Consider the following 9,777-nt stretch of genomic DNA (forward strand, 5'->3'; position numbering starts at 1 on the left):
TGTTTAGTTAATATTTTCTGAATGAGTGTATCTTACAAAAGAATTATACCCATTTCATTACATACAACATACACATATTTTGAGAAATACCAACAGAAAAAACATGTACTATTCATTACTGTCCAAATCCTCAAAAAAAAATTATGGTAATGTTCGCTTTCTCAGGCATTCATCAAAGGCTCCCCCACACCTGTCTCTCTTTCTCTATCACCCTCAATCTCAATTCATCTTTTTGTCTCTATCCAACAGCTCATTAGTAAAGGTCAAGTTTACCCAAGAAAATTGTTGGTTCAGTTAAATTGAGAAAAATCAAACTAGCATAACGCTGAAAATTTCATCAAAATGGGATGTAAACTAAGAAAGTTATGGCATTTTAAATTTTCACTTATTTTTCACAAAACAAAAATATTTACAACTCAGTGACATGCAAATGAGACAGTCGATAATGTCCCTCACTCACTGTTTATTTTGTTTTTTATTGTTTGAATTATACAATATTTCATTTTTTACAGATTTTACCATAAGGACAAACTTTACTGAACCAAAAAAGTATTGAATAATGCTAATTCCACATGATCAGGGAGGAATAAAATTTTGTTTAACATGACAAGGAGAAAATTAGAATATACCTTATTCTATATATCAAATGAAATAGTGAGTGGATGACGTCATCAGTCTCCTCATTTGCATACTGACTGTGTACAGAATGTGCATATAACTCTTTTGTAAAATTTAGCAAAATTTTTAAATGTCATAACTTTCTTATTTTACATCCGATTTTTTATCAAATTTTCAGTGTTATGCTTGTTGGATTTTTCTCTTTTTATTCATATCAACAATTTTTGGGGTGGACTTGTCCTTTATCTGTCCCCCTTGCTCTATCCTGTTCTATTCTTCTGTCATCTTGCCGTCATTCCTACTTTTCACAAACTTTTTTCTCTTCTGACATTCTAAGTCAGAATGAATATACTGTAAGACATCATTTTTGCAACACGTTCAAATTTAATGAATTCACTTTTGTTACATGCCCACTGATAAACTATTTCATTGAGCTATTTTAAATAATCAGAATGCACATTGGGGTAATTATTTGTTGTAAAGTTTTGCAAGTTATGTTTGTCCAAACTTAAGAGCAAGTAATGTACACGGCGGGACTTCTCGTGTGTGGTTTTCAGCCTCTTCTCCAAGTTCTTAATACAGTCCATTATTGCTGTTATCTTCCACTTTACCTCTCTTGGACTTTGTGATATTGAGTAGGAGTGGTCCTCGAGAAATGAAGGTGCTGAAGACTTTGCAGTATCTGGGAGGTTGTTTGCTGAATCAAAACGTCTTTCTTTCGGGGAATTCCTTGGCTTGGGTGAATTCTGTACGAGATGAATGAATTAAAAAAAAGAAACATATAAGAAATATTGAACAAAAACAGATAGAAGAATGAAAAGATAGCTTTAAATTTTTCAATTAAATATTTGATAATACATGAAGAATAATATTTATTTAGGAATCAAAACCTTTTCCAGTGACTTGCAACAAAATAAATGTTTTTTTTTTTAATATTCATGATGATATATTAACCCTATCTAGCCCCGGGGGGGGGGGGCTTAATAAGCCCCCCCCCCATCCACATTTTTCACGATAAGTCCACAATGAGAAACGAGGTACCACAATTTTCTTTTTCGTTCAATTCTCGCAGAGCTTTTAGACAAAATTCGAGACGCCCAGATACGCAGTTACGCAACATTTTATGAGTTCATGTTGGACCGAAAATTGCTCAAAAATATTATTTTGTATACATATTTAATCCAATGGAAATTCTATTTTCAGTCATAATTGACAAATGCATCATTATTCTTGCACTAATTGGTTGGAAATAATCAAATCTTGCTTTTTATAATTGGAATAGTGCCACGAAGTGATCCCATTAAAAAAAAACTATAAAATACATAAGGCCCCAAAACAAAGAAATACGTATGGAATTATAGAACCAATAAAATACATAAAAGTAGCAATTTGATTTACCATTTCTTCAGGAGCACATTTGTTTAGAAATCATAGAATTTGGGGAATTATTAAGGGATTTATCTTTAACCCTAAATAGACTGGGCTATTTCGACGCCTAAGAAGACGGGGGGGGGGGGGGGGGCTGATTCAGCCCCCCTTATGATCTTGGCCGTTGATCTCGCAATCGCGACGAAAATTGGCACGCGCGTTACCCATGGCATTATCTACAATACCATAATATCAAAATCTGCGAAAAATCTCATTGCTCATTATGTTAATTAATGCGTAAAATCATAAGTTTGCTCTAATTAACAAAATAATGCCCCTAAAATGCTCATTTTTGTTTCACTTACTCTTTATAGGCATCTGATTAAATTAATTTTTAAAAAAGTTGTCAACATCACATTCATTTTTTATGTATTTTATTGTTTTCTAAATTTCTTATGTATTTCCGTGTTTTTCGACTTTTTGTTTTTTATTGTTTTTTCAATGGAAATTGTCGGAGACGTTTTTTTTTACCATAAACAAGATAAAATTAATTGATTTTGAGCAGTAAAAGGAAAAATATGATACATTTTATAAATTTTGGCTAAAAACACTACTTGCATTGGATTTGTACACAAATACACGTTTTTGAGCAATTTTGGTTCTGCATGCAGTTACGAAATGTTGCGTAATTTCGGAACCCTGTACCTGGGGGTCACAATTTTGGTCTCAAAAGTTGCGCAAGACTTGAAAGTAAAAAGTCAACGAGTGACGCGGTCAAAAAAATGTCGAGCTCCATGCTTGCAGATTACATTGATGGTGACGTGTGCATCGGTTTTCGTTGCGATCGACAGTGCATGGAGATCTGAAGAGGGGGACCAAAAAGGCCCCCCCCCCCGGGCTATGCAATCTCAAAGTAGCCCAGGATTATTATGTAGGGTAAACCAAATTTTTAATATATTTGTTTATTTAGTAAGAGTTTACTGTAAATACACAGTATAGGCCCAGGTCCATGGTTACCCTCCCAAATAGGATAATTTTAATCTCTATTTGGCTACTGAAAATGGAATATTTAAAGCAATGTTCTATCAAACCAAAGGTAGATAATACAGAGAAAATATTTCTTTAGAACACATGTATGATATAGATCTACTGTACCTTCTGAAGACGAGGCAGGAAATCAAACATGGTTGGGACAGCATCCTGTCTAAGACGAGTCACTTGCCCAGTCCTGTCAAAGCAACCATCTTCAAAATGGTCAGAACGGAGTACAGAGCTCTTGGAGGAATTCAATGAAGCTCGCTTCATATTGACCATCCATACTGTGTTACAGACAGTACAGGTTCAGTCCAACGGCTGAATGGGAATCTGCAGCAAATGTAAACACATGTCATAAAATCAATTACACATAATTAAGAAAATTTGACTTGTCCAAAGGACACAGATGCCCCCGCTTAAAGGGGAATCCAACCCAAATAAAAAATTGTTTTTATAAGGAAAAGAAAAATCAGACAAGTTGATAGGTGAAAGTTTGAACAATATTGGACAAACAACAAGAAAGTTATGAATTTTTAAAAGTTGTAAATATTGGTAATCACTGTACCCATGGAGACCTCAAATTGGCTGCATATGGGATGTCATAGTGATGTAAGGCAAGGACTACTCTTCCATGTACTCCAATTCATATTATGGCGAAAATGTGATTTTTTCCCAAAAGTTTTATTTCAAATTAATATTTTTCTTTCATGAGGACATAAAACAATATACTACCTGGGTTATATTTAGATTACTGCCCCAGGGGAATGGGTACTTAGGAGAAAACCACTAATCCCTGATAATAAAGTACATGGCCTATGGGAAAGTTGTCCTTGCCCCTTGTCATAATTTACTTATCCAGTTGCCAATTTGAAATCTACATAGTATTAGTGATCTCAATTTTAAAGCAGCTATAACTTTCTTATTGCTTGTCTGATTTCTTTCAAACTTTCACCATTCTGTTTAATTTATTTTTCTCCTTCCCAACACAGCATTTAATGGCCAAGGCTGGATTCCCCTTTAACGCGATCAGAAATCCATTCAATATGATTGAACTTAATATCATGCAGAAACCAATATGCATATATATAATTAATTAACAAATTTAGACCTTTGAACCGACTTGCATATATAATGAGATGTGACCTTTGACCTGCGTACACCGAATTCGAACTTAGCCTGTATTTTGTGGTCATCTACCTACACACCAAAATTTTTTAAAATCCATTAAATATTTTTCGAGTTATTGCGCAGAAACCAAGTGGGGGGACGGACAGGGGCAACGCTTACTGCCCCTTCCGGGCTTCGTCTGCTGGGGCATAAAAACTCTAGGCCTACTCAGCAGGGGCCCATTTCTCATTACCTGGACAAGTTAGTCATATATCTTTATCTATTAAACACAGAGTTAGTTCCAATCTTACCCAAAAGGATTAACTAGAATCCATTGATATCGTCATATTGATACTATTGGTGGAACAAAAATAGCATAATTTTCAAAAAGTAAAATTATGATAAAACTTACAATTATTGTGATGAATTTGGAAATACATACTATCAAAATAATAGCAGAGGCGAAATATGCATAAAACATACTCAAACATGCAGACATGGGCATTAAATTGCTGATAAAATGAAATTATCAGTAATTCATTTCATGACAAAAAAAAATCACATGTATGTGGACATTGAGATGGGTATCCCCAGATATAAAATTTGAATAGTTTAAGTAAACCATACAGGCTTTCTTCCTAAAATGATGATAATTATACAGGTTTTTAGGATTCCAAACACCATCAAAATATTATCATCATGAATAAACTCTTTAGATACCGAAACACACGATTTTATAAATTCTATGCGTATATTAGAGAGAGAAGGGTCTGAAAGCGACGAGTACGAGTCCAATTATGGATGGCCTGAAGTGGTAGAATCTTTGTCAATTCAATTATTTTACTACTTTAAAATGAATGGTTTTGTGATGTTTTACCAACACTTGTTATAATTCTGTGCATTACAATTACTATTGAATGATTTATCCCACTTGTGTACAATATAATTCATTTTCTATGAATTATTATGTAATATTATAATTTTCGAATTTCGAGGCTCATTTGCATGTATTATGGTGTCATCTATCTAAACACCCAATTTTTAAAAAATCTGTTGAAATTTTATAAGTTATTATGAGGATACCAACTCGCATATTTAATGACCCTGTGTAGTGGTCCACCTGCATTCCCCCAACCAGTTATCGGGAGGAGAGACCTGCGGGTCACAGTTCTGTGTGCGCGCCCTTGTAGGCGACCCAGATTGGCTGGCTCCTCCAATATGCCTTTGAATGTCTTTGACAGATATATGGTGCTATAAAAATGCAGTGGCGTAACAGGCGGGGGGCAGGGGGGGGGGGGCAAGTTACCCCCCCTGGCGGATTTCACCGGGAAAATTAAAAAACAACGGGAAAAAGAAAAAAAGGAGGGAGAAAGAAAGGGAAAGGGGAAGGAAAGGGGAAAGAAAAGGAGGAAAGGGAAATGGAAAGAGAAAAGGAAAAAGACAACGAAGAAAAAACTGTTTTTAGTAAAAAAGGGAGGAAAGCGGGAAAATGTACGATAGAATTAACATTTGAAAAAGAACAAATCATTGAGAAAAGGGCCTATGTAATGCAATAGCACGGTGGGAAATAAATTAAAAGATGACAAAATGGCAAACAATAGCGGGAAACGAAGGTAGAATGTAATTAGTCAAGAGCTAAATTAGAAAACAAAGAAAAGGAACAAGAAAAAAAATAACACGACCGGGCTGCTGATGATTGAAATTAAAGAGCGGGAAGAAAGATGGACTGCATACAACATTGTGCTATAAGTTTTCTAAATTTTATGCAAATAAGCTACCGGGGCTTTGCCCCAGACCCCACAAAGTAGGGGCTCTTCATTTATAATCTTCAAATGGCTCTATAACGCCCCCGTTCAATCACGTTCAATCACTGCCATACAGGCGGGGGGGGGGGGGGGGGGGGTCGTGGTTCCACACCCAAGAGGATATAAAAGAAATTTTATAGGAGACAACGTACATGACGTATAATGAAATGAATAAAAACAAGGAAATGTGTTATTTGCTGATAATAATGGAAAAATCTATCACATAATTAGATTTTAATTTCAATAGGCAATTTTTTCCAGCTCGCTTTGCACACTGGCGACTTTTTACAAATTTTTCCCACATTTCTATGTTTTGCCCCCTCAAAATATTTGGTTCATTACGCAACTGGGTTGAATAAATGTGTTGTGTAAAAGCTATATTATGCCCGCGATTTGATTAAAATTGGGGAAATCTGCAAGGTTTAAATGGCTTTGATATCAAGAAGTTCCTGGGGCTCTGCCCTGGACCCCAAACACACAGCACTGCGTATGGAAGGGTTGGGCCATGGCCCCAAAAAGTTCTACAGCCAAGAACAAAAAAAAAGGAGGAATTACCTCCTTTTTTGTTGGAAAAGTATTGTAGGATATGATTTTAATTACTGAATATGTTAAAAAATAGCTCAAAGTTAGATTCTCATGACAAGTTGATTTTTTTTCTCGCTTGCTTCGCTCGCTCAGGACTTATATATATAAAGCAGCCTTTTGGCACATGTTCTATACTGCGCTCCTCGTTGTTTTTTTGTTTTGTTTTTTACTCTTCACGCTACTGCCGCAAAGAATCCTCTTCACAGTGGCGTACAGACCACCGTGACAAAAAAGGAATCTAAAGAGAGAAGAATTAAATAAATTTATTATCTGGATATCATGTCAAAATCTATCACAAAATTGGATTTTTGTATTAAAAAGGTATTAAAAAAATTGCTCGCTCGCTTCGCTCGCTCGCAACTTTTTTTAAAGGTAAGTTCTGGCCTTCTCAAAATAGTCGCCTTACTACACCATTACGCCTATATTCATACCATGATATGACCGGGAAATTTTTGGCTCTTGCCCCCCCCCCCCTGGCCACCGAACCCTGTTACGCCGCTGTAAAAATGCTGTGCATCATCATCATCTACCTACACACCCAAATTTTTTAAAAATCTGTTGAATATTTCATAAGATATCTTTAAGGAGCTGTGATCTTTGACCTGCATACTCCGAATTCGAACTTAGCCTGTATTGGTATCATCTACCTACACACTCAAATTTGTTTAAATATGTAGAATATTTTATAAGTAATCATGCGGAAACTAAATTGCATATTTAATGAGCCGTGAACTTTGACCTGCCGACTACGAATTCGAACTTGACCTGTATTTTGGTGTCGTCTACCTACACACTCAAATTCGTTTAAATATGTAGAATATTTCATAAGTAATCATGCGGAAACTAAATTGCATATTTAATGAGCCGTGACCTTTGACCTGCCGACTCCGAACTTAGCCTGTATATGGTGTCATCTACCTACACACCCTAATTTTTATAAATCTGTTGAATATTTCATAAGTCATCATGCGGAAACCAACTCGGATATTTCATGAGCTGTGACCTTGGACCTGCAGACTCCGAATTCAAAGTTAGCCTGTACTATGGTGTCATGTACCTACACACCAATTTTTTTTAAAATCAATATATATAAATCGAAATATATTTCGATTTATTGCGCGGAAACCAATTGGGGGGGGGGGGGCGGGCGAATCAACGGACAGGGGCAACGCTTAATGCCCCCTCCGGACTTTGTCTGCGGGGGCATAATTACCGAGGAGCTGCATTTGAAGCGAGCCTGAATCAAGGCTGTGAAATTTATTAGCGCCACCATCAGGCTTCCTTTTATTTGCGTAAAAAGAAGAGACACGCAAAGTCACTTTCTAGTCCAAACTCCAAAGTAATCAAATTTGCTTTTTTTTAAATATGATTTTGATTTAGGCCTAATTAAAAATATACTATTGACTTTTTGTATTATGGCTACTCACCGCAAAGCGCCCCGGTGAGTAGCGAGGAGTTTCGGCAAATATTAATTCTGTATTGTAATGAAGCGATGTTTGCCAACTTCACAGAAATCCAGGGCCAAATGCAGTTCGGTGTACGAGGTTAGTACTATAGATCCATACATGTACTGTAGCAACTATATGTAGCCACTAACCTCGAACTAGTAATGAGTGGGGCCAGGGCTACGACAACTATACTAGTACAGCAGGCGATGGTTCGTGTAAGCTCCACTACACTTCACTACTGCTAACCTCTGCTTCACCTATACTGATTAATGGCTGGCTATACGAACCATTGCCTGAGTTTTTTAGGCCTAGTCACTCAAGGGTTCATTACATGCCGCCGCGCACAGAAAAATCAAGCAATAGAAGTTGTGTGTTGTGGACACCAGAAGTGGGATCACAGCACGCGTGACCCACTAGTTAGAAATCCATTGCCAAACGTGGTTAATGGTGCGAGGTTATTATACTAATACTAACCTCGCAATACGCGTGAGTCACTGAGTGGAGTAGCCTAACGTTAGAGTTTCATACGGCATGTACGGCCAGGCATCAATAACTTTTGTTGTCATCCAATTTCAATGAAATTTTCAGCATTTTGCTCGGAATGAATTTTACATTATTTATTAAGATCAAGGCCTAAATATCTTCAACCTGTATAATTCATAACCATTTTACTTTTTAGGTGTGCAGAAAAGACAAACCCCCCCCCCCCAATGGTCTGCTGACTACAGTACATAAACTTAAATACACGGGACTAGTATTGTTACACAGCTTTTTGCAAATGCAAGTTTGGTAACGACTAACGAATTCCCATTTTTTTTTCAACGTAATTTTGAAGTCGAAAACATAGCTGAACTTACGAATGCAATGTCCGTCCACATCCTACCGATTAGAGCAGTTGTATGCAGCTCATGTAGGCATGAATAACGTGAAATCTAAGCTAATAAGTTCACCAACATGCCAATCTGAGCTGTGAAAAAGTGTGATCGTCCCGGAGCGAAAACAGCTTGAGCAAGGTGCAGCCAATCAGCGACCTTCTTATGTCCCCTTCGAGACAGAGGAGACGAAATGATTTTATGTCAAAAAGACTCAAAACACAAAATCATTTCGTCGACGAAATTTTTTTGTCTTTTGACACAAAATCATTTCGTCGACGAAATTTTTTTGTGTTTTGACACAAAATCATTTCGTCAACGAAATTTTTTTGTGGTTTTGACACAAAATGATTTCGTCGACGGAATAGATTTTCGCATCGCAACGAAATAAATTTTGTGGACGCAATTACATTTAGTCTCGACGAAAATTGATTTTGTGTGACAAAAAATAATTTCGTATACGAAATAAAACTGCGTCATGACGAAATGATTTTCATATGAACAAAAACACATTTTGTGTACGGAATGGCGTGAATTGGACGGAATTTACCATCGGACATTTGGTGTGCCATTTCGTTTGATAACAATTCATTTCGTATGGCACGCCAAATAAACTTTGTGGACGCAATTACATTTCGTATAGACGAAATTGATTTCGTGCATTTCGTCGAGACGAAATTGATTTTGTGAGACAAAAAATAAATTTTGTGTACGAAATAAAAAAGCGTCATGACGAAATGATTTTCGTCTGAATAAAAACACATTTTGTGTACGGAATGCCGTGATTTGGACGGAATTCACTGGCGGACACTTGGCGCCCCATACTTTACGGTGACTACGCCAACAGTGTCAATGCCCAGGAGATCTTCCCTGCCAAGCAAACTGAAGTCTAATTAATGAACAGAAAAGCTATTAGCTCTGCTTCTGAAAGCAGAGCGT

The 9,777-nt window shown here is 36.6% G+C and overlaps 1 long non-coding RNA gene across 1 annotated transcript; it reads right to left on the reverse strand.

Moving 5' to 3' along the window:
• Positions 1-451: 451 nt before the first annotated feature.
• Positions 452-9,009, reverse strand: LOC135154565 (uncharacterized). The gene is made up of 3 exons (XR_010293960.1): positions 8,824-9,009; positions 3,142-3,351; positions 452-1,364 (listed from the first exon to the last, which is right to left on the reverse strand). It is a non-coding gene; the product is annotated as an uncharacterized LOC135154565 (long non-coding RNA).
• Positions 9,010-9,777: the final 768 nt, after the last annotated feature.

The sequence above is a fragment of the Lytechinus pictus genome, chromosome 6, assembly GCF_037042905.1.
Source record: "Lytechinus pictus isolate F3 Inbred chromosome 6, Lp3.0, whole genome shotgun sequence".
Classification (NCBI taxonomy): Eukaryota; Metazoa; Echinodermata; class Echinoidea; order Temnopleuroida; family Toxopneustidae; genus Lytechinus; species Lytechinus pictus.